Here is a 27,858-nt window from a genome sequence, read left to right as displayed (position 1 = left end):
CCCCCCCGCACGTCTCGTGGACATCATGCTGCTGGTGGTGTGACATTTCCACCAAAAACCCAGTTCATAGGCAAATAAAATTCGTCACCTTGGAATGCAAACACCCTGCTATGAGAAGACAAAGATTTACTACAATTTGTCAATAAAAGATACGTTCTTATATGGACATGAATGAACAATCTTTAAAGTATTATAATGCCTGAGTACTTACCAATAAAATTACAACCTGTCCTCTTACCAACCCCCCCCCCCCCCCCCTCTCTGCAGCCCGTCTCGTGGACATCATGCTGGTGGTGGTGTATCATTTCCTCCAAAAGCCCAGTTTATGGGCAAATTATAATTGCAGCCTTGTAATACGAACACCCTGCTGTGAGAAAACAAATATTTACTACACGTTGTTCATGTTCATATAAGAACGTAGCATTTTATTTCCAAACATTCCTTAAAGCATTATAATGCCTGAGTACTTACCAATAGAATAACAACTTGTCCTCATCCCCTCCCCCCCACCCGTCTCGTGGACATCATACTGCTGGTGGGGTGTCATTTCCACCAAAAGCCCAGACGATGGGCAAATAAAAATTGCAGCCTTGTAATGCAATCACCCTGCTGTGAGAAAACAAAGATATACTACACTTTGGAAATAAAATGCTACGTTTTTATATGAACATAGACGAACAATATTTAAAACATTATAAAGCCTGAGTACCTACCAATAGGAAAACAACTTGTCTTCTTCCCCTCCCCCCCACCCGTCTCGTGGACATCATGCTGTTTGTGGTGTGTCATTTCCACCAAAAGCCCACATGATGGGCAAATAAAAATTGCAGCCTTGTAATGCGAACAGCCCGCAGTGAGAAAACACAGATTTACTACGCATTGCAAATAAAATGCTACGTTCTTATATGAACATGAACAACAATCTTTATAAAATTATAATGCCTGAGTACCTACCAATAGGATAACAACTTGTCCTCTTCCCCTCCCCCCCACCCGTCTCATGGACATCATACTGCTGGTGGTGTGTCACTTCCACCAAAAGCTCACATGATGGGCAAATAAAAATTGCAGACTTGTGATGCGAACAACCTGCTGTTAGAAAGGAAACATTTACTACACTTTGGAAATAAAATGCTACGTTCTTATATGAACATGAACGAACAATCTTTAAAGTGTTATTATGCCTGAGTACTTACCAATAGAATAACAACTTGTCCACGAGACGGGTGAGGGGAGGGGAAGAGGACATCATGCTGCTGGTCGTGTGTCACTTCCACCAAAAGCCCTCATGATGGGCACATAAAAATTGCAGCCTTGTAATGCGAACACCCCGCTCTGAGAAAACAAGGATTTACCACACATTGGAAATAAAATGCTACGTTCTTATATTAACATGAACGAACAATCTTTATATCATTATAATGCCTGAGTACCGACCAATAGGATAACAACTTGTCCTCTTCCCCTCCCCCCCCCACCCATCTCGTGGAAACCATGCTGCTGTTGCTATGTCATTTCCACCAAAAACCTACATGATGGGCAAATAAAAATTGCTGACTTGTGATGCGAACAAACTGCTGTTAGAAAACAAACATTTACTACACTTTGGAAATAAAATGCTACATTCCTTTATGGACATGAACGAACAATCATTAAAGCATAATAATGCCCGAGTACTTACCAATAAAATAACAACTTGTTATCTTCCCCTCCCCATCACCCGTTTCGTGGACATCATGCTGCTGGTGGTGTGTCATTTACTCCAAAAGCCCAGTTGATGGGCAAATAAATATTCCAGCCTTGTAATGCGAACACCCCGCTGCGAGAAAACAAAGATTTACTACACATTGGAAATAAAATGCTACGTTCTTATACGAACATGAAAGAACAATCTTTAAAACATTATAATGCCTGAGTACCTACCTCTCCCCCTCCCCCACTCCATGTCTTGTAGACATAATCCTGCTGGTGGTGTGTCATTTCCACCTAAAGCCCACATGATGGGCAAATAAAAATTTCAGCCTTGTAATGCGAACACCCTACTGTGAGAATACAAAGATTTACTACACATTGGAAATAAATTGCTACGTTCTTATACAAACATGAGCGAACAATCTTCAAAACATTATAATGCCTGAGTACCTACTAATATTATAACAACTTGTCCTCTTCGCCTCCCCCCACCCGTCTTGTGGACGTCATGCTGCTTGTGGTGTGTCATTTCCACCAAAAGCCCAGATGATGGGCAAATAAGAATTGCAGCCTTGTAATGCAAACACCCTGCTGTGAGAAAACAAAGTTTTACCACACATTGGAAATAAAATGCTACGTTCTTATACAAACATGAGCGAACAATCTTTAAAACATTATAAAGCCTGTGTACCTACCAATAGGATAACAACTAGTCCTCTTCCCCTCCCCCCCACCCGTCTCGTGGACATCATGGAGCTGGTGGTATCTCATTTCCACCAAAAGCCCACATGATTGGCAAATAAAAATTGCAGCCATCTCATGCGAACAGCCTGCTGTGAGAAAACAAAGATTTACTACACATTGGAAATAAAATGCTACATTCTTTTATGAACATGAAAGAACAATCTTTAAAACATTATAATGTCTAAGTACCTATCAATCGAATAACAACTTGTCCTCTTCCCCTCCCCCCCACCCGTCTCGTGGACATCACGCTACTGGTGGTGTGTCATTTCCACCAAAAGCCCCCATAATGGGCAAATAAAAATTGCAGCCTTGTAATGCGAACACCCCGCTGTGGGAAAACAAAGATTAACTACACATTGGAAATTAAATTGTATGTTCTCATATGAACATGAACGAACAATCTTTAAAACATTATAATGCCTGAGTACCTACCAATAGGATAAGAACTTTTCCACTTCCCCTCCCCCCCCATCCGTCTCGTGGACATCATGCTGCTTGTGGTGTGTCATTTCCACCAAAAGCCCACATGATGGGCAAATAAAAATTGCAGCCTTGTAATGCGAACACCCCGCTGTGAGAAAACAAAGATTTACTACACATTGGGAATAAAATGCTACGTTATTATATGAACATGAACGAACAATCTTTAAAACATTGTAAAGCCTGAGTACCTACAAATAGGATAACAACTTGTCCTCTTCCCCTCCCCCCACCCCTCTCGTGAACATCATGCTGCTGGTGGTGTGTCATTTCCAAGAAAAGCCCAGATGATGGGCAAATAAAAATTGCAGCCTTGTAATGCGAACACCCTGCTGTGAGAAAAGAAATATTTACTACACTTTGGAAGTAAAATGCTACGTTCTTATATGAACATGAACGAGCAATCTTTAAAACGCAATAAAGCCTGAGTACATACCAATAGAAGAACAACTGGTCCGATTCCCCCTCCCCCCCTTCGTGGACATCAAGCTACTGCTCAAGTCATTTCCACCAAAAGCCCAGTCGGTGGGCTAAGAAACATTGCATCCTTGTAATGAGAACACTCTCCTGTAAGGATATAAAAATTTACTACATTTTAGATATCAAATGCTTCTTACTTATATGAAGTTGATGTAGCTATCTTTTAAAAATTATAATGGTTGGGTACATTCCATACATGCATTAGTTATTCCCGTGAGACCTAATGATTAGTCAACAATGTTAGTCATGGATTTTTCTTGAGCCACAGTGTAGTTACTGCTTTCTTACTGACAACATAATACGATCAGGCGTCTTTCAAATTGGTTGCTCCACTTCTCATAACATCTTTTGGTTAATGTGTCATTATAGTTTTGTTTCCAGATACTTCAGACGAGGTTTTGGATGCAGGTGTACTCTATATTATACACTGAAGATGCTCAGAAGCTTGGACACCTGCCTAACAGTGTGTAGAGCACCCGCAAGCATGCAGATGTGCTACAACATGACGTGGCGTGGATTTGTCTAATGTCTGAATTTGTAATACAGAGTAGAGAGAAGTGGCATCTTGTATTCTGTAAGACTGTCCATAAATCAATAAGAGTATTAGGGGGTGGATATCCCTTCTGAACAGCACGTTGCAAGGCTTCCTAGATATCCGCAACATTGTTCAAGTCTGGGTGGGCAGCAGAAGTGTTTAAACTCAGAATAGTGTTCCTGGAGCCAATGTGTGGGGTGTCGCATGTCCTGCTGGATTTGCCCAAGTTCTTCGTAATGCACAATACAGACGAATGGATGTAGGTGATCAGACAGGATGCCTACGTATGTGTCATCTGTCAGGGTTGTATCTAGACGTATCAGGTGTCCCATATCATTTCAACTTCACAGTCCCCACACTGTTACAGAGCCTCCATCAGCTTGAATAGTCCTCTGCTGACATCCGGGGTCCACGGGTTCAATAGGTTCTCTTCATTCCCATGCACATCCATCCGCTCGATATAATTACAAATGAGACTCCTCTGACTGGGCAACATGTTTCCAGTCATCAACAGTGCAATCTTGGTGTTGACGCGCACAGGTGAGGCGTAAATCTTTGTGTCATTCAGTCATCGAGGGCACACAAGTGGTCCTTTGGCTCCGAAAGACCATATCGGTGATGTTTCTTTGAACAGTTTGCACGCTGACGCTTGTTGATGGCCCAGCATTGAAATCTACAGCAATTTGTGGAAGGGTTGAACTTTTGTCGCGTTGAACGTTTCTTTTCAATCGTCGTTGATCCTGTATCTTTTTCCGGCAAGACCAATGTCGGAGATTTGATGTTTTACCGGATTTCTGATATTCACGGTACACTTGTGAAATGGTCGTACGTATATAGGTGTTGCCAACCGCAGTGCCGTATTCTGCCTGTTTATATATATCTGTATTTGAATGCCCATGCCTAGACCACTTTCTTTGGCACATCAGCGTATTATATCAAAATAAAATGTAAATAGCGTGCAAACAATTTCAGTGTTTGTGGTTATACCTATCTTATTATTTCATTAGTGTATGTACACTATTCATCAAATACGATGTTTGCGAGAATTGTTCATTAGGTTACATAAATAATATGTCACATGTTATTAGTATTTTTTAATAGGTGCAGATATTTATGCAGCGATGTTTGATGACAGTTTATATCTTTTGGAAAGCGTTGTCAGCAGCATAGAGAGGTTGATGACATTCATCTTGTGACACTAACGTGCCCAATATATTATTTTATTTATATTTGTTCTATCCCGGATTAATCATATTTGTGTTTCACTGAACTATTGATCCTATAAATGTGATATGTAAATCAAGATTTGTGTCGAACAGTGTTGCAATGTAGTGCATAAGTACCTCAAGCTATAGAAAATGCACTGACGTAATTAAAGCTGAAACACAAAAAAATAATTAATGTAGAGTAATGAAACGTCTCAAAAATGAGATCGACAGGAAGTGCAAGATGGCTAAGCAGAGATGGCTAGAGGACAAATGTAAGAATGTAGAGGCTTACCTCACAGCAGTAAGATAGATACTGCCTACAGGAAAATTAAAAAGATCTTTGGAGAAAAGAGAACCACTTGTATGAATATCAAGAGCTTCAATGGAAACCCAGTACTAAGCAAAGAAGGGAAAGCAGAATGGTGGAAGGAGTATATAGAGGGTCTATACAAGCGCGATGATCTTGAGGACAATATCATGGAAATGGAAGAGGATGTAGATGAAGATGAAATGGGAGATACGACACTGCGTAAAGAATTTGACTGAGCACTGAAAGACCTGAGTCGAAACAAGGCCCCGGGAGTAGACAACATTCCATTAGAACTACTGACGGCCTTTGGAGAGCCAGTACTGACAAAACTCTACCATCTGGTGAGCAAGATGTACAAGACAGGCGAAATACCCTCAGACTTCAAGAAGAAAATAATAATTCTAATTCCAAAGAAAGCAGGTGTTGACAGATGTGAAAATTACTGAACAATCAGTTTAATAAGCCACAGCTGCAAAATACTAACACGAATTCTTTACAGACGAATGGAAAAACTAGTAGAAGCCGATCTCGGGGAAGATCAGTTTGGATTCCGTAGAAATACTGGAACACGTGAGGCAATACTGACCTTACGACTTATCTTAGAAGAAAGATTAAGAAAAGGCAAACCTACGTTTCTAGCATTCGTAGACTTAGAGAAAGCTTTTGACAATGTGGACTGGAATACTCTCTTCAAATTCTGAAGGTGACAGGGGTAAAATACAGGGAGCGAAAGGCTATTTACAATTTGTACAGAAACCAGATGGCAGTTACAAGAGTCAAGGGACATGAAAGGCAAGCAGTGGTTGGGAAGGGAGTGAGACAGGGTTGTAGCCTCTTCTTGATGTTATTCAATCTGTATATTGAGCAAGCAGTGAAGGAAACAAAAGAAAAATTCGGAGTAGGTATTAAACTCCATGGAGGGAAAATAAACACTTTGAGGTTCGCCAGTGACATTGTAATTCTGTCAGAGACAGCAAAGGACTTGGAAGAGCAGTTGAACGGAATGGATAGTGTCTTGATAGGAGGATATAAGATGAACATCAAGAAAAGCAAAACGAGGATAATAGAATGTAGTCGAATTAAGTCAGATGATGCTGAGGGAACTAGATTACAAAATGAGTCACTTAAAGTAGTAAATGAGTTTTGCTATTTGGGGATCAAAATAACTGATGGTGGTCGAAGTAGAGAGGATATCAAATGTAGACTGGCAATGGCAAGGAAAGCATTTCTGAAGAAGAGAAATTTGTTAACATCGAGTATAGATTTAAGTGTCAGGAAGTGTTTTCTGAAAGTATTTGTATGGAGTGTAGCCATGTATGGAAGTGAAACATGGACGATAACTAGTTTGGACAAGAAGAGAATAGAAGCTTTCGAAATGTGGTGCTACAGAAGAATGCTGAAGATTAGATGGGTAGATCATATCACTAATGAGGAGGTATTGAATAGGATTGGGGAGTAGAGAAGTTTGTGGCACAACTTGACTAGAAGAAGGGATCGGTTGGTAGGACACGTTCTGAGGCATCAAGGGCTCACAAATTTAGGCTTGGAGGGCACCGTGGATGCTGGTTGCAGTAAGTACTGGGAGATGAGTAAGCTTGCACAGGATAGAGTAGCATGGAGAGCTTCATCAAACCAGTCTCAGGACTGAAGACCACAACAACAACAACAACAAGGGGAAACGTAAAAATGACGATCACAAATAATTGATCAGAACGTGCCCCATAGGAATCGCATGTTCGATTTACAATCGCACGTTCGATATGTATCGTTTCAACCCAGCTACTTCGATAGGCAATCTATCTAGGAAATTACCCTATTGGCGGATAATACCGTTATCTATTCCAAAGTAGCAAAGTCAGATGGTAATTAGGATTTGCAGGACGACCTGCAAAGAATTGATGAATGGTGCAGGCTCTGGCAGTTGACCCTGAACGTAAATAAATGTAACATATTGCGCATACATAGGAAAAGAAATCCACTACTGTACAATTACACTATAGAGACAAACAGCTGGAGACAGTGTCTGCCGTAAAATATCTAGGCGCAACTATCCAGAGCGACCTTAAGTGGAATGATCATATAAAACAGATAGTGGGGAAAGTAGACAACAGCCTCAGATTCATCGGAAGAATCTTAAGGAAATGTAACTCATCCATGAAAGATGTGGCTTATAAGGCGCTTGTTCATCCGATTCTTGAGTATTGTTCATCTATCTGGGATCCCTGTCAGATAGGACTGACAGAGGAGGTAGAGAAGATCCAACCAAGAGCAGCGCGTTTCGTCACGACAATGTTTAGCTGGCAAGAGAGCGTTACGGAGATACTAAACAAACTCACATTGAAATTTAGGGACAGCACTATTCAGGAGGAGTCTGACAACTTATTACTTCCCCCCACATACATCTCGCGTATTGACCACGAGGGAATTCGAGAAATTAGAGTCAAGACAGAGGCTTACCGACAATCATTCTTCCCACGCACTATTCGCGAGTGGAACTGGATTGGAGGGACCAGATAGTGGTGCCGAAAGTAGCCTCCGCCACACACCATTAGGTGGGTTGCGGAGTATGATGTTGATGTTGATGTAGATGAACTGTTAGAAACCTGCGTCATACTTGTGCGTTGAAAGTTTTAACAGGGGAATCCGAATTTTTTATTTAAAGACCGCTGGAGTCGAAGCTAACCTTAGTCCGTGAAGAGTGGGCGCTGTGGGATTTCGATCCCGAGAAAAACACACCCACACGCAGTATACACTGTCAAAAATGAACACATGAAACTTTTACGCAACCTGCTAACAAATAGTTTACATTTATTGCACATACTACCAGGATTGACTAAACGCATCCCAGAAAACTATTGCACCAGTTGTGTGGTAGGAAACGTAGAAGGCAGTCAGTGCCATAAAAAAAAATGGTTCAAATGGCTCTGAGCACTATGGGACTTAACTTCTGTGGTCATCAGTCCCCTAGAACTTAGAACTACTTAAACCTAACTAACCTAAGGACATCACACACATCCATGCCCGAGGCAGGATTCGAACCTGCGACCGTAGCAGTCCCGCGGTTCCGGACTGCGCGCCTAGAACCACTAGACCACCGCGGCCGGCTCAGTGCCATCAACAGAATGTTTAGAAGTTGCGATCATTATCTAGTGAAGCAATAGATTATGAACGTAAAACCAACCAGAAACATACTATGGCGCGGCGACATTAAAGACGCACGCACGCTGCTAATTTGCTGTCTATTCCAAGCCACTGACAACCAAAGAAAAACCATTTCAGTTACCGTAGGGATTTTGACTATCGGTGATTGTGAAGGAAATGACTGTCGCAGAAACTGCAAAACACGAGAAACTGCGGGCAGTTCATATATGCTGACTTGTCTAATAAAAACAGAAGAACCATAACATCCTCGAAGAACGCAAACATCACACATTTTCCCAACTCCCTATGAGCACATCGCTGCTGATCACGATTCAGTTACAGAAGTTGAGTATCTCTTACCTTTTCGCCGAAAAACATTCTGCTGGTCGCTGGAAACCCAGAATAACAGCTTCTCTTGTAGAACTCCTGTATAGAATACTTGAAGCTTTAGATTCGCCTCGTATGTAACTGTCGAAGACAGAGCAAACAACCCAAGTGTTGCGAAGGCACAGCTGCTCGCATACATACGCCGTTCAAAGAACAATTATTCGTCGCGGGAAAACTCTCAGAGGGTAAATAATATGTGGCGGGAAAACAATCTCGTAGCGAACGCGACTGAAAATTGCGCATCAGGCGTACAGAATTTTGACATAAACTAAAAATAAGATTTCTTAACTGAAGTAATGTATTGTTTTGTAAATAGCAACGTCGATTGCCTTAGTCCTCTGTCAAACTGTATCTTTACAGAAATAATCATCCAAATTTTTCCAGCCAATGATGTGACACTATTTATAAAGGTCAAAGGTTCGACATTCGAACTTGTGGGACTCAGCGCTGCAGCCTGAAGTTTTTCGCAGACAGTTTGTCATACAGATAGCTAAACATGCTGGCAAAAGAATCGTGAATATTACTTTTTCTTTCTTCGTTACAGATCTGCGTATTAAGGAAATAAACTTCTGTTTGTTTATTCGCATAAAAATCAATATTTACACGTGGTTCGTGTGGATCTGGAACATTCATGATTTATTCCTATTGGGTTTGTGGTTTTTAAAAGTAGTCTCTCAAGGGTTTTTATCAGGAATTAGAAAATGTGTCAAAGACAAAAGAGAACACTCAGCAGTCCACATCATTCATAATCGACATTTGTTTACCCAGTGGGACCTCAATAAGTTTAAATAACGCGGGGAACGTCTTACTAAGGACTCACATTAATGTCTTGTCTACAATGTTCAGAGTATGTGCTGTGTTGTAGTCACCCAAAATCAACGAGAACGAGAAATATCCCACCTCTACGGAAAACTGTGTTTATACAAGGTCCGATCAAAAAGGTTAGGTTTGAAGGCGTTACTGCAGCGCATATGCAACGTAGCCGCAACTCGGATGCGGGTGTACAGGGTGTTACAAAAAGGTACGCCCAAACTTTAAGGAAACATTCCTCACACACTAAGAAAGAAAATACGTTGTGTGGACACATGTCCGGAAACGCTTAATTTCCATGTTAGAGCTCATTTTATTACTTCTCTTCAAATCAGATTAATCATGGAATGGAAACACACAGCTACAGAACGTATCAGCCTGACCTCAAACACTTTGTTACAGTAAATGTTCAAAATGTCCTCCGTTAGCGAGGGTACATGAATCCACCCTCCGTCGCATGGAATCCCTGATGCGCTGATGCAGCCCTGAAGAATGGCGTATTGTATCACAGCCGTCCACAATACGAGCACGAAGAGTCTCTACATTTGGTACCGGGGTTGCGTAGACAAGAGCTTTCAAATGCCCCCATAAATGAAAGTCAAGAGTGTTGAGGTCAGGAGAGCGTGGAGACCACGGAATTGGTCCGCCTCTACTAATCCATCGTTCACCGAATCTGTTGTTGAGAAGCGTACGAACACTTCGACTGAAATGTGCAGGAGCTCCATCGTGCATGAACCACGTGTTGTGTCGTACTTGTAAAGGCACATGTTCTAGCAGCACAGGTAGAGTATCCCGCATGAAATCATGATAACGTGCTCAATTGAGCGCAGGTGGAAGAACGTGGGGCCCAATCAAGACATCACCAACAATGCCTGCCCAAACGTTCACTGAAAATCTGTGTTGATGACGTGATTGTACAATTGCTTGCGAATTCTCGTCAGCCCACACATGTTGATTGTGAAAATTTACAATTTGATCACGTTGGAATGAAGCCTCATCCGTAAAGAGAACATTTGCACTGAAATGAGGATTGACACATTGTTGGATGAACCATTCGCAGAAGTATACCCGTGGAGGCCAATCAGCTGCTGATAGTGCCTGCACACGCTGTACATGGTACGGAAACAACTGGTTCTCCCGTAGCACTCTCCATACAGTGACGTGGTCAACGTTACCTTGTACAGCAGCAACTTCTCTGACGCTGACATTAGGTGTTATATCCTAGCCAGTAATGCCACCCGAGCCCGCTGCCAAAAGGTTGGCAGCATCAAAGTCCGGACGCCGTCCGCATAAGCAGCGCCAGCGAGACAGGAAATCGCCGCAAGTCTGCGCGCGCCACCGCTGGCTTCTGGCTTCTTAAGCGCTGGAGTCGCGAGCGCTAGGACAGTTCTGTATTCGCCGCTCAGTTGTATACTCGCCACCGAATTGTGTACTTGCTAGTCAGTTGTGTGTTCATCGCAGCAGAGTTGTTGTTTGTCGTCAGCCGACGCTGACCTAGCCGCTCCGACTCGAACTAGACAGATTTCTGTAGACACCGAGTTCACTACTGTGTTTCTGTATCTTCGTTAATAAAGATAAGTACCGACTTTTATTTAATCAGAGTGTTTGGGTTTTCATCTTTCTGTTCACTGTTCCAGCGGACCGGTCGGCCCGCTATTAAAAGTGTGGTGGGCGGTGACTTCGTAATCCGTTTCTACAGCGAATTGCTTGTCGCTACGAACGCCGCCACAAAACTGGCGACGAGGACTTCCGAACTCGTGTGCAGGGCTGGTTCAACTTGTTTCTGGTTATACTAATTATAGCGATAAAATTTTGGGGGCTGGTTTAATTTGTGTTCACTATGTCTGCCGACTTACAACAGTTGATCTTGTTACAGAGTCAGCAAATACAAAGTCTGGTGGAAGCAATCGCCAAACAAGCGGCTAATCCACCAACACAAAAGGGACAAGCACAGGCAGCACCACCTTTCCGTGCTTTTGATGCATCACGAGAAGAATGGCGAGAATATTTCGCGCAGTTGCAGGCGCACATGACAGTCTACAAAATCACAGGTACTGAGCGGCAGCTTTATTTAATTTCCACTGCAGGCGTGGAAGTCTATCGACTACTTTGTAAGTTGTTCCCGGAATGCAAGCCAGAAGCTTTAGACTATGACGTTGTTGTTAACAAGCTTGCTGAGTATTTCGAGTCGCGAGTTCATGTGGCAGCAGCCAGATTCAAGTTCTTCAGATTAAAGAAACTGCCACATCAATCTAATAAACAGTGGTTAACAGATTTACGGGGCCTCACCCGTCAGTGCCGATTTAATTGTGTGTGTGGAGCTTCCTACAGTGATGTCATGTTACGAGACGCTATTACTCAAAACATTGCAGATTGTCGTATTCGTGCTGCTATCTTAAAGTTGCCTGACCCGTCATTAGAGACTGTGATGAACATCATTGAAGTCCAAGATACTTTTGACTATGCTGAGTGTGAGTTTGATCGGCCATGTATTTCTCAAATTGCCTGTGCTAAGCAAGTTATGTCACGCCCGCGGCCCCACCGGCAGAGTCAGACTGTAAACACTAGCCGGCCGCGTCATGTTAAACACATTCGTCAGCCGCGTGTGCAAAATGATAGAGTTAAGTCTTGCCCTAAGTGTGTTCTTGCTCATCCTCGTGAACGTTGCCCGTTAAGAAACGCGGTTTGTCACTTTTGTCAAAGGAAAGGACACATCCAGACTGTTTGTTTGCGTAAACGCAAGAACAATTCTAGTGCTGCCCAGTCCATGGATATTCATGTTCTTCAAAGCCAGCCCGCCCAGGAGGTCGCGTTTAAAGACTCTTCCACGGTTCGTGTGGGTAATAAACTTGTTCGCAATAAGCCACCCAACCAGCCCTCTGCTATGCGACCCAAGCGTAATTCAAACGCTGTAAAACGTAATGTACAGACTGCAAGTGAAGCGGGAGTTGTTGTTCCACCCGCCCAACCCACGAGTTGTCGTAAGCAGCGGACACGCGCTAAACGCGCTGATTTTGTGTCTTCCGCCTCCACTGCACCGATCCAGAGACAGTGTAATAAACTATTTGTGAAGCTACGCATCCAAGATAAGACCTTCAATTTTCAATTAGACACTGGTGCGTCTGTGACTCTCATAAATAGTGCTACGTATGCGGCTATCGGCCGCCCTAAACTTTCAGCGGCAAACCATTCTTTGGCTGCTTATAGTGGAGAACAAATTCCTGTGTTAGGTGTATGTAGCGTGCCAGCCACATTCCGTGGCAATACAAAAACAGTTTCATTCACAGTGCTCCGCGCTACAGACAGTGTAAACATTTTCGGATTAGACTGTTTTGACTTTTTGGCCTGTCTATCCAAGACAATGTGTTGCAAATTAATTCTGTTGTTGTTCCTCAAGACAGCATAACCGATTTGTGTAAACGATACAGTGACATATTTAAGGACGAACTAGGTTGTGCTGCGAACTTTGCCGCTCATATTACGTTAAAAGATACTGCTCAGCCTCGATTTTGTCGTGCTCGTCCAGTGCCTCACGCCCTCCGGGCACCTGTAGAAGATGAACTTCGTCGTTGGCAAAACAACGGTGTTATTCAACCCGTTTCAGCGAGCCAGTGGGCTTCTCCCTTAGTTATTATAAAGAAACCGTCTGGCAAGTTACGTTTGTGTGCTGATTTTAAGTCGACAGTTAATCCTCAGACTGTCATTGATTCTTTTCCTTTGCCTAGACCGGACGAGCTGATGGATAAGTTAGGGGAAGCTCGTTTCTTTTCCAAAATTGATCTCCGTGAAGCATATTTGCAATTGCCCCTCGACGAGCAATCACAACAGTATTTTGTCATAAACACGTCGTTGGGGTTGTTCCGTTTTCTGCGTTTGCCTTTTGGTTGTGCGTCAGCTCCAGCTGTTTTTCAGCGTTTTTTGTCACAACTTCTGGCTAATGTGCCATCGCGTTGCAACTATTTAGACGATATTGTTGTGTCCGGTCGGACGCCTGCTGAACATTTCCGTAATTTGGAGTGTTTGTTTACAGTGTTGTCTCAGGCAGGCCTACGTTGCAACATCGATAAATGTTCATTTTTCCTTACGGAGATGGAGTATCTGGGACATGTTATTAATGCTCAAGGCATTCATCCCTCCCAGTCACATTTAGCAGCTATTCGTGATTTGCCCGCCCCTCGCAATCTGCAGGAATTGCAAGCAGTTCTTGGTAAATTGACGTATTATATTAGGTTTATACCTAATGCATCACAGATTGCTGCACCGTTGCATCGTCTCCGCCGTAAGAATGTTCCGTTTGTGTGGTCAGCTGATTGCCAATCAGCCTTTCAGCAGCTTAAAGAGGCTTTATTGAATGATCGTTGTCTGGTCCATTACGACCCTAACAAGCCTCTGGTGTTAGCTTGTGATGCCTCTTCTTTCGGCCTCGGTGCTGTGTTGTCTCACCGAGTCGGTAACACCGAACGTCCTATTGCGTTCGCATCTAAATTGCTAAACAAAGCTCAGTGTAATTATAGCCAATTGGACAAGGAAGCGTTGGCTATTGTGTTCGGTGTCACAAAATTCCATCACTACCTCTATGGTAGACCATTCTACTTAGTAACAGATCACAAGCCCCTGACGTCACTGTTTCATCCGTCTAAACCAGTTCCTCAGCGGACAGCTCAGAGACTACAACGTTGGGCTCTTTTGTTATCTCAATACCAGTATGAGATACTATATCGCCCTACAGCTCAGCATGCAAACGCTGACGCGCTTTCTAGATTGCCGATTGCTGCGGATGATGTCTTCGATTCCTCTGACGACTCTTGCCATCAGATTGGCGCCGATGAGCATCAATCCCTCCGGGATTTTCCGACTGATTATCGTCAGGTGGCACGTGAGACAGCTACGGATCCTCATCTAAGTTTACTATTACGTTTTGTTCAACGTGGTTGGCCGTCCAAGCCAAAGGACATATCGGATCCTGTGGTTCGTCGCTATTATCCGCAACGTCATCTGTTGTCTGTTTCGCACGGAGTTTTGCTGTTACGCACCAAGACTGACCAGCTTCGTGTAGTGGTTCCCCAAGTGCTCCAATCCAAGGTCCTCGACTTGTTGCATCAAGGTCATTGGGGAGTGGTCCGCACCAAGCAGCTTGCCCGCCGTCATTGTACATGGATCGGCATTGATAAGCAGATTACGCAGATGTCTACAGATTGTTCGACGTGTGCCGAACACCAAGCTGCTCCGCCTCAACGCTATTTTGAGTGGGCACGCCCTGCCGGTCCCTGGCAGCGAGTACATATTGATTTCGCTGGTCCATATTGGCATTCTCGTTGGCTCATCGTGATAGATGCATTTAGTAATTTTCCGTTTGTTGTGCCCATGCAGTCTACAACGTCTGCACAAACTATACAGGCGTTGACTTCAATTTTTTGTATTGAGGGTCTTCCAGAAGTTTTAGTGTCTGACAATGGTCCACAATTTACCTTTGCTGAATTTGAAAGTTTTTGCTCTGCCAATGGCATTCGCCATGTTCTTACTCCACCGTTCCACCCTCAATCGAATGGTGCAGCGGAACGTTTTGTACGCACATTCAAGGATCATATGGACCGCCTTCGTGCCACACACTCTCGTCAGCAGGCCCTCATCACGTTCCTGTCGTCGTACCGGACCACGCCACGCGACGGCCCTTCGCCTGCGGAGCTTCTCCACGGCCGTCGTCATCGCACCCTACTACGGTTGTTGCACCCCCCGGATCGACCCGCCGCTTCTGAGCATCGCACGCGTTTTCAGCGCAACGACGCCGTTTTTTTTTTTCAGAGTTTATCACGGTCGCCGTCGTTTGGAACGTGGTACCGTGATAAGTGTCCAGGGTCGCGGTTTTTATACTGTTCAAGGTGCTACTGGGGTGCACAGGAGGCATCAGAACCAGTTGCGCCGCGCTGGCCGCCCGGATTCTGCCGCTCGTTTTTTGTCCACAGATTTGGTCCGCGGCGGGTTCCAGCCGCGCCTTCCGACTTCGCTGCCGCCCCCAGGGCGGCAGCAGCAGCAGCAGCCGCCGCCGCTACCACGCCGACAGCCCGTCCCGTTGATGCCTCCCGCGCAGCTTCATCCGGGAGCGCCCCAGGTGGTCGCTCCGGCGCCTGCGGTCCCTCTTCAGTCGCCACCGCCTTCAGAGCTGATGGACGTCGACCCCTCAGCCGGGCCGCCTTCCCAAGCGGTGGCTGTGCAGCCTGTCCTGCAGCCGCTTTCCTTGGGCACCCCCAAGGAGTCTGACACCGCAGCGCCTTGTCCGGCGCCCACTCTGCAGCCGTCGACGCAGCGTCAGGAGACGCTGCCTCTCTTCGTGGGTCCCGACGCCCCGTCGCGTCCAGTACCAGAAGCTGCGCCCGTGGTCACAGGCGTGCACCCTGACCTCGGTTTTCAGTCGGTGTTTCCCGAGGCCCCGCGCAGCCAATGCTGGGGTGCGGACCGGGGACTGCCACCGACAACGGTCTCCGCCCCGGTCTCTTCTGCTCCGCCTGCGGCCAGACCCCTCCCCCGCCGTCGACGCTCGCCACGTCATTATTCAACGACGGTGCGGCGATTTGGGGGGGAGGAGTGTTATATCCTAGCCAGTAATGCCTCCCGAGCCCGCTGCCAAAAGGTTGGCAGCATCAAAGTCCGGACGCCGTCCGCATAAGCAGCGCCAGCGAGACAGGAAATCGCCGCAAGTCTGCGCGCGCCACCGCTGGCTTCTGGCTTCTTAAGCGCTGGAGTCGCGAGCGCTAGGACAGTTCTGTATTCGCCGCTCAGTTGTATACTCGCCACCGAATTGTGTACTTGCTAGTCAGTTGTGTGTTCATCGCAGCAGAGTTGTTGTTTGTCGTCAGCCGACGCTGACCTAGCCGCTCCGACTCGAACTAGACAGATTTCTGTAGACACCGAGTTCACTACTGTGTTTCTGTATCTTCGTTAATAAAGATAAGTACCGACTTTTATTTAATCAGAGTGTTTGGGTTTTCATCTTTCTGTTCACTGTTCCAGCGGACCGGTCGGCCCGCTATTAAAAGTGTGGCGGTGACTTCGTAATCCGTTTCTACAGCGAATTGCTTGTCGCTACGAACGCCGCCACAAAATTAGGGTTATCGTCAACTGCACGAAGAATTGCATCGTCCATTGCAGGTGTCCTCGTCGTTCTAGGTCGTCCCCAGTCGCGAGTCATAGGCTGGAATGTTCCGTGCTCCCTAAGACGCTGATCAATTGCTTCGAACGTCTTCCTGTTGGGACACCTTCGTTTTGGAAATCCGTCTCGATACAAAAGTACCGCGCCACGGCTATTGCCCCGTGCTAATCCATACATCTACATCTACATATACATCCATACTCCGCAAGCCACCTGACGGTGTGTGGCGGAGGGTACCCTGAGTACCTCTATCGGTTCTCCCTTCTATTCCAGTCTCGTATTGTTCGTGGAAAGAAGGATTGTCTGTATGCTTCTGTGTGGGCTCTAATCTCTCTGATTTTATCCTCATGGTCTCTTCGCGAGATATACGTAGGACGGAGCAATATACTGCTGGACTCTTCGGTGAAGGTATGTTCTCGAAACTTTAACAAAAGCCCGTACCGAGCTACTCAGCGTCTCTCCTGCAGAGTCTTCCACTGGAGTTTATCTATCATCTCCGTAACGCTTTCGCGATTACTAAATGATCCTGTAACGAAGCGCGCTGCTCTCCGTTGGATCTTCTCTATCTCTTCTATCAACCCAATCTGGTACGGATCCCACACTGCTGAGCAGTATTCAAGCAGTGGGCGAACAAGCGTGCTGTAACCTACTTCCTTTGTTTTCGGATTGCATTTCCTTAGGATTCGTCCAATGAATCTCAGTCTGGCATTTGCTTTACCGACGATCAACTTTATATGATCACTCATTTTTAAATCACTCCTAATGCGTACTCCCAGATAATTTATGGAATTAACTGCTTCCAGTTGCTGACCTGCTATTTTGTAGCTAAATGATAAGGGATCTATCTTTCTATGTATTCACAGCACATTACACTTGTCTACATTGAGATTCAATTGCCATTCCCTGCACCATGCGCCAATTCGCTGCAGATCCTCCTGCATTTCAGTACAATTTTCCATTGTTACAACCTCTCGATACACCACAGCATCATCTGCAAAAAGCCTCAGTGAGTTTCCGATGTCATCCACCAGGTCATTTATGTATACTGTGAACAGCAACGGACCCATGACACTCCCCTGTGGCACACCTGAAATCACTCTTACTTTGGAAGACTTCTGTCCATTGAGAATGACATGCTGCGTTCTGTTATCTAGGAACTCCTCAATCCAATCACACAATTGGTCTGATGGTCCATATGCTCATTAAACGACTGTGGGGAACTGTATTGAACGCCTTGCGGAAGTCAAGAAACATGGCATCTACCTGTGAACCCGTGTCTATGGCCCTCTGAGTCTTGTGGACGAATAGTGCGAGCTGGGTTTCACCCGACCATCTTTTTCGAAACCCATGCTGATTCGTACAGAGTAGATTTCTAGTCTTCAGGAAAGTCATTATACTCGAACATAATACGTGTTCCAAAATTCTACAACTGATAGACGTTACAGATCTAGGTCTATAGTTCTGCACATCTGTTCGACGTCCCTTCTTGAAAACGGGGTGACCTGTGCCCTTTTCCAATCCTTTCGAACGCTACGCTCTTCTAGAGACCTGCGGTACACCGCTGCAAGAAGGGGGGAAGTTCCTTCGCGTACTCTGTGTAAAATTGAACTGGTATCCCATCAGGTCCAGCGGCCTTTCCTCTTTTGAGCGATTTTAATTGTTTCTCTATCCCTCTGTTGTCTATTTCGATATCTACCATTTTGTCATCTGTTCGACAATCTAGAGAAGGAACTACAGCGCAGTCTTCCTCTGTGAAACAGCTTTGGAAAAGGACATTTAGTATTTCGGCCTTTAGTCTGTCATCCTCTTTTTCAGTACCATTTTGGTCACAGAGTGTCTGGACATTTTGTTTTGATCCACCTACCGCTTTGATATAAGACATCAAATGGGCATCTGCCAACTTTGCATTTGTAAACATTGCATTGATTGCAAAACCACGTTCGTGATGAACACTAAGCTGTTGATGCTATGTACTGATGTGCTTGATGCTAGTACTGTAGAGCAATGAGTCGCATGTCAACACAAGCACCGAAGTCAACATTACCTTCCTTCACTTGGGCCAACTGGCGATGAATCGAGGAAGTACAGTACATACTAACGAAACTAAAATGAGCTCTAACATGGAAATTAAGCGTTTCCGGACACATGTCCACATAACATCTTTTCTTTATTTGTGTGTGAGAAATATTTCCTGAAAGTTTGACTGTACCTTTTTGTAACACCCTGTATAAACACCGACATGTAGGCGAGGGACTGATGTGATATTTGTGTCTTTCCGACGTGGGTGTAGTAAATATCGAAACGTGAACTATGACGACGTTATCACCAAATGCGTCCAAACAGGCACAATGTGCTGTTATTCTTTTCTTCGTTACCGAAGGACAATCAACGGTAGACATCCATCGGGGAATGAAAAATATCAATGGGGAAGCACGTCTGTCGAAAACTAATGTTCTGCGAGGCCGGACTCATTTCAAGGAACGGGGCGTCTCCTTCACTGGGGACCGGTAACTGCGCATCACATTGTGTAGGATTTGTCTCCAATGGCTGTTCTTCAATGGCAGGCAGAGAGAGAGCATTGTACAGGCGATTTTCAGAAAGAAATATCGATCCTCACAGTTTCTTTGCTCAAGCCACAAACTCAAACTTGTGGGAAAAGAAGCAAACACAGTGTCAGAAATTACAAACACTGTTGTCATTGTAAACGATGCTACAAACTCTTTTTAGAAAATCGGCTACACGCTGGAAATATGCTTCCAATTTATCACGAAATTGTGAGACGAGATGATCTGAAAAATATAAAACCATCAAACTATTTTCTCAACGTTTCCCAGATGCTGTGAGAGTTCTAGAGAAATTGTCTACAGACAGAAATTATGCAACGGGAATATCTACCTATCAGTTGAATTGAGCCGTTACAAAACCGGTGCTCATCTTACCTTTACATACAATCACCAAGTACTCAGCAGTTTTGAAACTACACTACTGGCCATTAAAATTGCTACCCCAAGAAGAAATGCAGATGATAAACGGATATACATTAGACAAACATATTATACTAGAACTGACACGTGATTACATTTTCACACAATCTGGGTGCATAGATCCTGAGCAATCAGTACCCAGAACAACCACCTCTGGCCGTAATAACGGCCTTGATACGCCTATGCATTGAGTCAAACAGAGCTTAGATGGCGTGTACAGGTACAGCTGCACATGCAGCTTCAACACGATACCACAGTTCATCAAGAGTAGTGACTGGCGTTTTGTGACGAGCCAGTTGCTCGGCCACCATTCACCATACGTTTTCAATTGGTGAGAGATCTTGAGAATGTGCTGGCCAGGGCAGCAGTCGAACATTTTCTATAGCCAGAAAGGCCCGTACAGGACCTGCAACACGCGGTCGTGCATTATCCTGCTGAAATGTAGGGTTTCGCAGGGATCGAATGAAAGGTACAACTACGGGACGTAACACACCTGAAATGTAATGTCCAATGTTCAAAGTGCCGTCAAAGGGAACAAGAGGTGACCGAGACGTGTAACCAATGGCACCCCAACCCATCACGCAGGGTGATACGCCAGTATGGCGATGACGAATACACGCTTCCAATGTGCATTCACCGCGATGTCGCCAAACACGGATGCGACCATCATGATGCTGTAAACAGAACCTGGATTCATCCAGAAAAATGACGTTTTGCCATTCGTGCACCCAGGTTCGTCGAGCACACCATCGCAGGCGCTCCTGCCTGTGATGCAGCGTCAAGGGTTACTGCAGCCACGGTCTCCGAGCTGATAGTCCACGCTGCTGCAAACGTCGTCGAACTGTTCGTGCAGATGGTTGTTGTCTTGCGCAAGTCCCTATCTTTTGACTCAGGGATCGAGATGTGGCTGCACGATCTGTTACAGCCAAGCTGATAAGATGCCTGTCGTCTCGACTGCTAGTGATACGAGGCCGTTGGGATCCAGTACGGCGTTCCGTATTACCCTCCTGAACCCAACAATTCCATGTTCTGCTAACAGTCATTGGATCTCGACCAACGCGAGCAGGAATGTCGCGATAAAAATAAACCGCAAGCGCGATAGGCTACAATCCGACCTTTATCAAAGTCGGAAACGTGATGGTACGCATTTCTTCTCCACACACGAGACATCACAACAACGTTTCACCAGGCAACGCCCGTCAACCGCTGTTTGTGTATGAGAAATCGGTTGGAAACTTTCCTCGTGTCAACACGTTGTAGGTGTCGCCACCGGCGCCAACCTTACGTGAATGCTCTGAAAAGCTAATCATTTGCATATCACAGCATCATCTTCCTGTCGGTTAAATTTCGCGTCAGTAGTACGTCATCTTCGTGGTGTAGCAATTTTAATGGCCAGCAGCGTAATAGTTCATTCGATATTGCAGCTCCTGTATTATTCTGAATTACGACTCAATGCTGCTTCGGACATGCACTGCAGCGACTACAGAAGTTATGAAGTACATAAAATGTATTCGCATTTGCGAATATGGGTAACCATCAGCTGTATAATGGAATGATGACCATGAAAACTTGTGTCGGACCGAGACTCGAACCCGGAGCTCGGATTTCCCGCCTACCGCGAGCGAGCACCTACCTTTTTTTTTTTTATCGTTGTGTTTGGTCGTTGCGGACGTGACATGACATCCGGTCAATTTCGTTTGGTGATCCTTCCACTCTTTTATTACAGAGGCCAACCAGCTCTCTGACCGAACACGATCAGCTACAGTGCCGGCCGTACCATTTGGCTATCTGCGCACGACTCACAGCCAGCCCAAACTTCCATATGTCACCAACCATGTGCCTACAACTTGTACTCGTACATCCACTATGTATAGTTCCGTACAGGGAAGACATTTTGCTTGAAAGGTGCTTGCCCAGAATCAGCGGTCAACGACAGTGCAGTGCCTGTGTTATTCAGAATAGGCGGAGAGTCATCGTGAGATGTAGACGTATTTTCGGGTCTGCCCTAGGAAAGTGTGTTGGGACCCTTGCTGCTCATGTTGTATATTAATGACCTTGCATATAATATTAATAGTAACATGTGGCTTTTTGCAGATGATGCAGTTTTGTATAATGTACTATCTGAAAGAAGCTGTGTGAATATTCAGTCAGATCTTGATAAGATTTGAACTTGGTGCAGAGATTGGCCACTTGCTTTAAATGTTCAGGAATGTAAAACTGTGCACCTCACAAAACAAAAAGTAGTATTCTATGACCGTAATATCAGTGATTCACTGTTGGAATCGGCCAACTCATACAAATACCTGGATGTAACACTTTGTAGGGACACGAACAGGAATGATCACATAGACTCAGTCGTAGGTAAAGCAGATGGTAGACTTCTCTTTATTGGCAGAATAATAGGGAAGTGCAATCAGTCTATAAAGGAGATTGCTTACACATTACTCGTGCGACCGGCCTGCGAATATTGCCCATGCGTGTCGGACTCCTTCCAAAGAGGGCAAAGAGGGGATATTGAACGTATACAGAGAAAGGCAGCACGAAAGATCACAGGTTTTTTTTAACCATGGGAGAGTGTCACAGAGATACTGTAGGATCTGAATTAGAAGACTCTCGAAGATGGGTGTAAACAACCCTGAGAATGGTTCAAATGGCTCGAAGCACTATGGGACTTATCATCTGAGGTCATCAGTCCCCTAGAACTTAGAACTACTTAAACCTAACTAACATAAGGACATCACACACATCCATGCCCGAGGCAGGATTCGAACCTGCGACTGCAGCGGTCACGCGGTTCCAGACTGTAGCGCCTAGAACCGCTCCGTCACATCCCCCTCAGATTTAGTGGTAAGAGGGTCCAGTGGCCAGCCCTTCAAAAACTGAACACATATGGAGTATGAAAACGGGAAGAAAATGTACTCAATTGTGAAAAAAGAGAAGCGATATAGAAACAATGGATGGTGTTCCAGTGTAACGACAAGTGCCGGCGCGACGATCGAGAACGGAGCAGCAGGGAAGGCTGAGAGAGGACGTCAGCCAATAGAAGGCAGACGAACGCATCTCTGGGACGACACTGAAACAGCAGCGGCCTCTGTACGGAAAGAATGCACACTACTGGCCAATAAAATTGCTACACCCCGAAGATGACGTACTACTGACGCGAAATTTAACCGACGGGAAGAAGATGCTGTGATACGCAAATGATTAGCTTTTCAGAGCATTCACACAAGGTTTGCGCCGGTGGCGACACCTACAACGTGCTGACATGAGGATGTTTTCCAACCGATTTCTCACACACAAACAGCAGTTGACCGACGTTGCCTGGTGAAACGTTGTTCTGATGCCTCGTGTAAGGAGGAGAAATGCGTACCATCACGTTTCCGACTTTGATAAAGGTCGGATTGTAGCCTATCGCTTTTGCGGTTTACTTTTATCGCGACATTCCTGCTCGCGTTGGTCGAGATCCAATGACTGTTGGCAGAACATGGAATTGTTGGGTTCAGGAGGGTAATACGGAACGCCGTACTGGATCCCAACGGCCTCGTATCACTAGCAGTCGAGATGACAGGCATCTTATCAGCTTGGCTGTAACAGATCGTGCAGCCATGTCTCGATCCCTGAGTCAAAAGATGGGGACTTATGCAAAACAAAAACCACCTGCACGAACAGTTCGACGACGTTTGCAGCAGCGTGGACTATCAGCTCGGAGACCGTCGCTGCGGTTACCCTTGACGCTGCATCACAGACAGGAGCACCTGCAATGGTGTACTCAACGACGAACCTGGGTGCACGAATGGCATAACGTCATTGTTTCGGACGAATCCAGGTTCTATTTACAGCATCGTGATGGTCGCATCCGTGTTTGGCGACATCGCGGTGAACGCACATTGGAAGCGTGTACACTCCTGGAAATTGAAATAAGAACACCGTGAATTCATTGTCCCAGGAAGGGGAAACTTTGACACATTCCTGGGGTCAGATACATCACATGATCACACTGACAGAACCACAGGCACATAGACACAGGCAACAGAGCATGCATAATGTCGGCACTAGTACAGTGTATATCCACCTTTCGCAGCAATGCAGGCTGCTATTCTCCCATGGAGACGATCGTAGAGATGCTGGATGTAGTCCTGTGGAACGGCTTGCCATGCCATTTCCACCTGGCGCCACAGTTGGACCAGCGTTCGTGCTGGACGTGCAGACCGCGTGAGACGACGCTTCATCCAGTCCCAAACATGCTCAATGGGGGACAGATCCGGAGATCTTGCTGGCCAGGGTAGTTGACTTACACCTTCTAGAGCACGTTGGGTGGCACGGGATACATGCGGACGTGCATTGTCCTGTTGGAACAGCAAGTTCCCTTGCCGGTCTAGGAATGGTAGAACGATGGGTTCGATGACGGTTTGGATGTACCGTGCACTATTCAGTGTCCCCTCGACGATCACCAGTGGTGTACGGCCAGTGTAGGAGATCGCTCCCCACACCATGATGCCGGGTGTTGGCCCTGTGTGCCTCGGTCGTATGCAGTGCTGATTGTGGCGCTCACCTGCACGGCGCCAAACACGCATACTACCATCATTGGCACCAAGGCAGAAGCGACTCTCATCGCTGAAGACGACACGTCTCCATTCGTGCCTCCATTCACGCCTGTCGCGACACCACTGGAGGCGGGCTGCACGATGTTGGGGCGTGAGCGGAAGACGGCCTAACGGTGTGCGGGACCGTAGCCCAGCTTCATGGAGACGGTTGCGAATGGTCCTCGCCGATACCCCAGGAGCAACAGTGTCCCTAATTTGCTGGGAAGTGGCGGTGCGGTCCCCTACGGCACTGCGTAGGATCCTACGGTCTTGGCGTGCATCCGTGCGTCGCTGCGGTCCGGTCCCAGGTCGACGGGCACGTGCACCTTCCGCCGACCACTGGCGACAACATCGATGTACTGTGGAGACCTCACGCCCCACGTGTTGAGCAATTCGGCGGTACGTCCACTGGGCTTCCCGCATGCCCACTATACGCCCTCGCTCAAAGTCCGTCAACTGCACATACGGTTCACGTCCACGCTGTCGCGGCATGCTACCAGTGTTAAAGACTGCGATGGAGCTCCGTATGCCACGGCAAACTGGCTGACACTGACGGCGGCGGTGCACAAATGCTGCGCAGCTAGCGCCATTCGACGGCCAACACCGCGGTTCCTGGTGTGTCCGCTGTGCCGTGCGTGTGATCATTGCTTGTACAGCCCTCTCGCAGTGTCCGGAGCAAGTATGGCGGGTCTGACACACCGGTGTCAATGTGTTCTTTTTTCCATTTCCAGGAGTGTATTTGTCATCGCCATAGTGGCGTATCACCCGGCGTGACGGTATGGGGTGCCATTGGTTACACGTCTCGGTCACCTCTTGTTCTCATTGGCGGCACTTTGAACAGTGGACGTTCATTTCAGACGTGTACGACCCGTGGCTGTACCCTTCATTCGATCCCTGCGAAACCCTACATTTCATCAGGATAATTCACGACCGCATGTCGCAGGTCCTGTACGGGCCTTTCTGGATACAGAAAATGTTCGACTGCTGCCCTGGCCAGCACATTCTCAAGATCTCTCACCAATTGAAAACGTCTGGTCAATGGTGGCCGAGCAACTGGCTCGTCACTATACGCCAGTCACTACTCTTGACGAACTGTGGTATCGTGTTGAAGCCGCATGGGCAGCTGTACCTGTGCACACGATCCAAGCTCTGTTTGACTCAATGCCCAGGCGTATCAAGGCCGTTATAACGGCCAGAGGTGGTTGTTCTGGGTATTGATTTCTCAGGATCTATGCACCCAAACTGCGTGAAAATGTAATCACATATCAGTTCTAGTATAATATATTTGTCCAATGAATACCCGTTTATCAACTGCATTTCTTCTTGGTGTAGCAATTTTAATGGGCAGTTCGACTTATTCAAATTTGTGTCTGTATCATGGTGCAACGTCCGTTTGCAACAGCGAGGTGTAAGGAACGGACCTATAATGAGAGTTGATTCTGTGTAACTACTTTATTAGCAGCTGAAAGGAAGTGACTTTCAATTTGGAACCGCAAGGATTTGATGACAAGGAGAAAAGTCAACCGAATCCCCACCGGAAAACACGTCTGGTGTGTCAGACACAGCATAAGTGACAGTACATGTGTCATGTGATATGAATCTCTTACCAACACACCTAATTTGTATGCTTGGTAAGGGAGTGAGACGTCCCTCTTTGCCCAATTTAGGTGTTGGTATGAATGTGAATTTGTGCAGAAAGCAGATGGCAGTTATAAGAGTCGAGGGGTATGAAGGGGAAGCAGTTGTTGGGAAGCGAGTGTGACAGGGTTGTAGCCTTTCCCCGATGTTATTCAATCTGTATATTGAGCAAGCAATAAAGGAAACAAAAGAAAAATTCGGAGTAGGTATCAAAATCCATGGAGAAGAAATAAAAACGTTGAGGTTCATCGATGACATTGTAATTCTTTCAGAGACAGCAAAGAACTTGGAAGAGCAGTTGAACGGAATGGACAGGTCTTGAAAGGAGGATATAAGATGAACATCAAGAAAAGCAAAACGAGGATAATGGAATGTAGTCGAGTTAACTCGAGTGATGCTGAGAGGATTAGGAAATGAGACACTTAAAGTAATAAATGAGTTTTGCTATTTGGGGAGCAAAATAACTGATGATGGTCGAAGTAGAGAGGATATGAAATGTAGAATGGCAATGGCATGGAAAGCGTTTCTCAAGAAAAATTTGTTAACATCGAATATAAATCTAAATGTCACGAAGTCGTTTCTGAAAGTATTTGTATGGAGTGTAGCCATGTATGGAAGTGAAACATGGACGATAAATAGTTTAGATAAGAAGAGAGTAGAAGCTTTCGAAATGTGGTGCTACAGAAGAATGCTGAAGTATAGATGGGTAGGTCACATAACTAATGAGGAGGCATTGAATAGAATTGGGGAGAAGAGGAGCTTGTGGCGCAACTTGACTAAAAGAAGGGATCGGTTGGTAGGACATGTTCTGTGACATCGAGGGATCACCAATTTAGTATTGGAGGGCAGCGCGGAGGGTGAAAATCGTAGAGGGAGACCAAGAGATGAATACACTAAGCAGATTCAGAAGGATGTAGGTTGCAGTAGGTACTGGGAGATGAAGCAGCTTGCACAGGATAGAGTAGCATGGAGAGCTGCATCAGACCAGTCTCAGGACTGAAGACCACAACAACAACAACAACAACAACAACAACAACAACAACATGAATGTGAACGTGACCACTCCCAAGGAAATGATGAAAACATAATAGTTTGTCACATAAGCTGCAACAAATGAATGCAACAGCCCGCTGCTGACACAGTTTCTCTGTACCCTGTCAAAAGATATGTTTTCGAAGTTTCGTTCCGTTTTGGAACAATTGTTTAGTTGTAACATAGTTCACACCCGTTGTTTGTTGATTTCATTTCTGTGAGATGTCTCGCCTGCTGTCACTATTCATCACATTTACTTGCTGTGGTAACCTATTCTTACCACGTGACTCATATTCTATAACCAATGTATAGTACGACAACTGCCAAGTCCATAGAAAGAGAACGAACATCTCAGTGACTGAACTGACAGTTCATAATGTTGCTAAGAAAAGAAAAATAGATACCACGAGAGAGTTTCGAACCCGACTCGTCTGCTTTATGGTCTAACACTGTGACAATTTTACTACATACTAAAATGTAGACTGTCACGGCCGGAAATATCATTTCCATTATGGTTATCCGGGCTGTTATGCCGTGGTCGGTTGATGAATTTTGTCTCAATTACCAACGTTTCGTCCCCGTCTGCGGGAGACATCTTCAAGGGGGTCTGTAGCTCAATGGAAGGTCCAACACAAAATTCATCAAGCGACCACGGCATAACAGCCCGGATAATCATAATGGACA

The sequence above is a fragment of the Schistocerca americana genome, chromosome 10 (genome assembly GCF_021461395.2).
Source record: "Schistocerca americana isolate TAMUIC-IGC-003095 chromosome 10, iqSchAmer2.1, whole genome shotgun sequence".
Taxonomy (NCBI): Eukaryota; Metazoa; Arthropoda; class Insecta; order Orthoptera; family Acrididae; genus Schistocerca; species Schistocerca americana.
The sequence above is the reverse complement of the archived record's forward strand: the minus strand, read 5'-3'. Positions refer to the sequence as shown.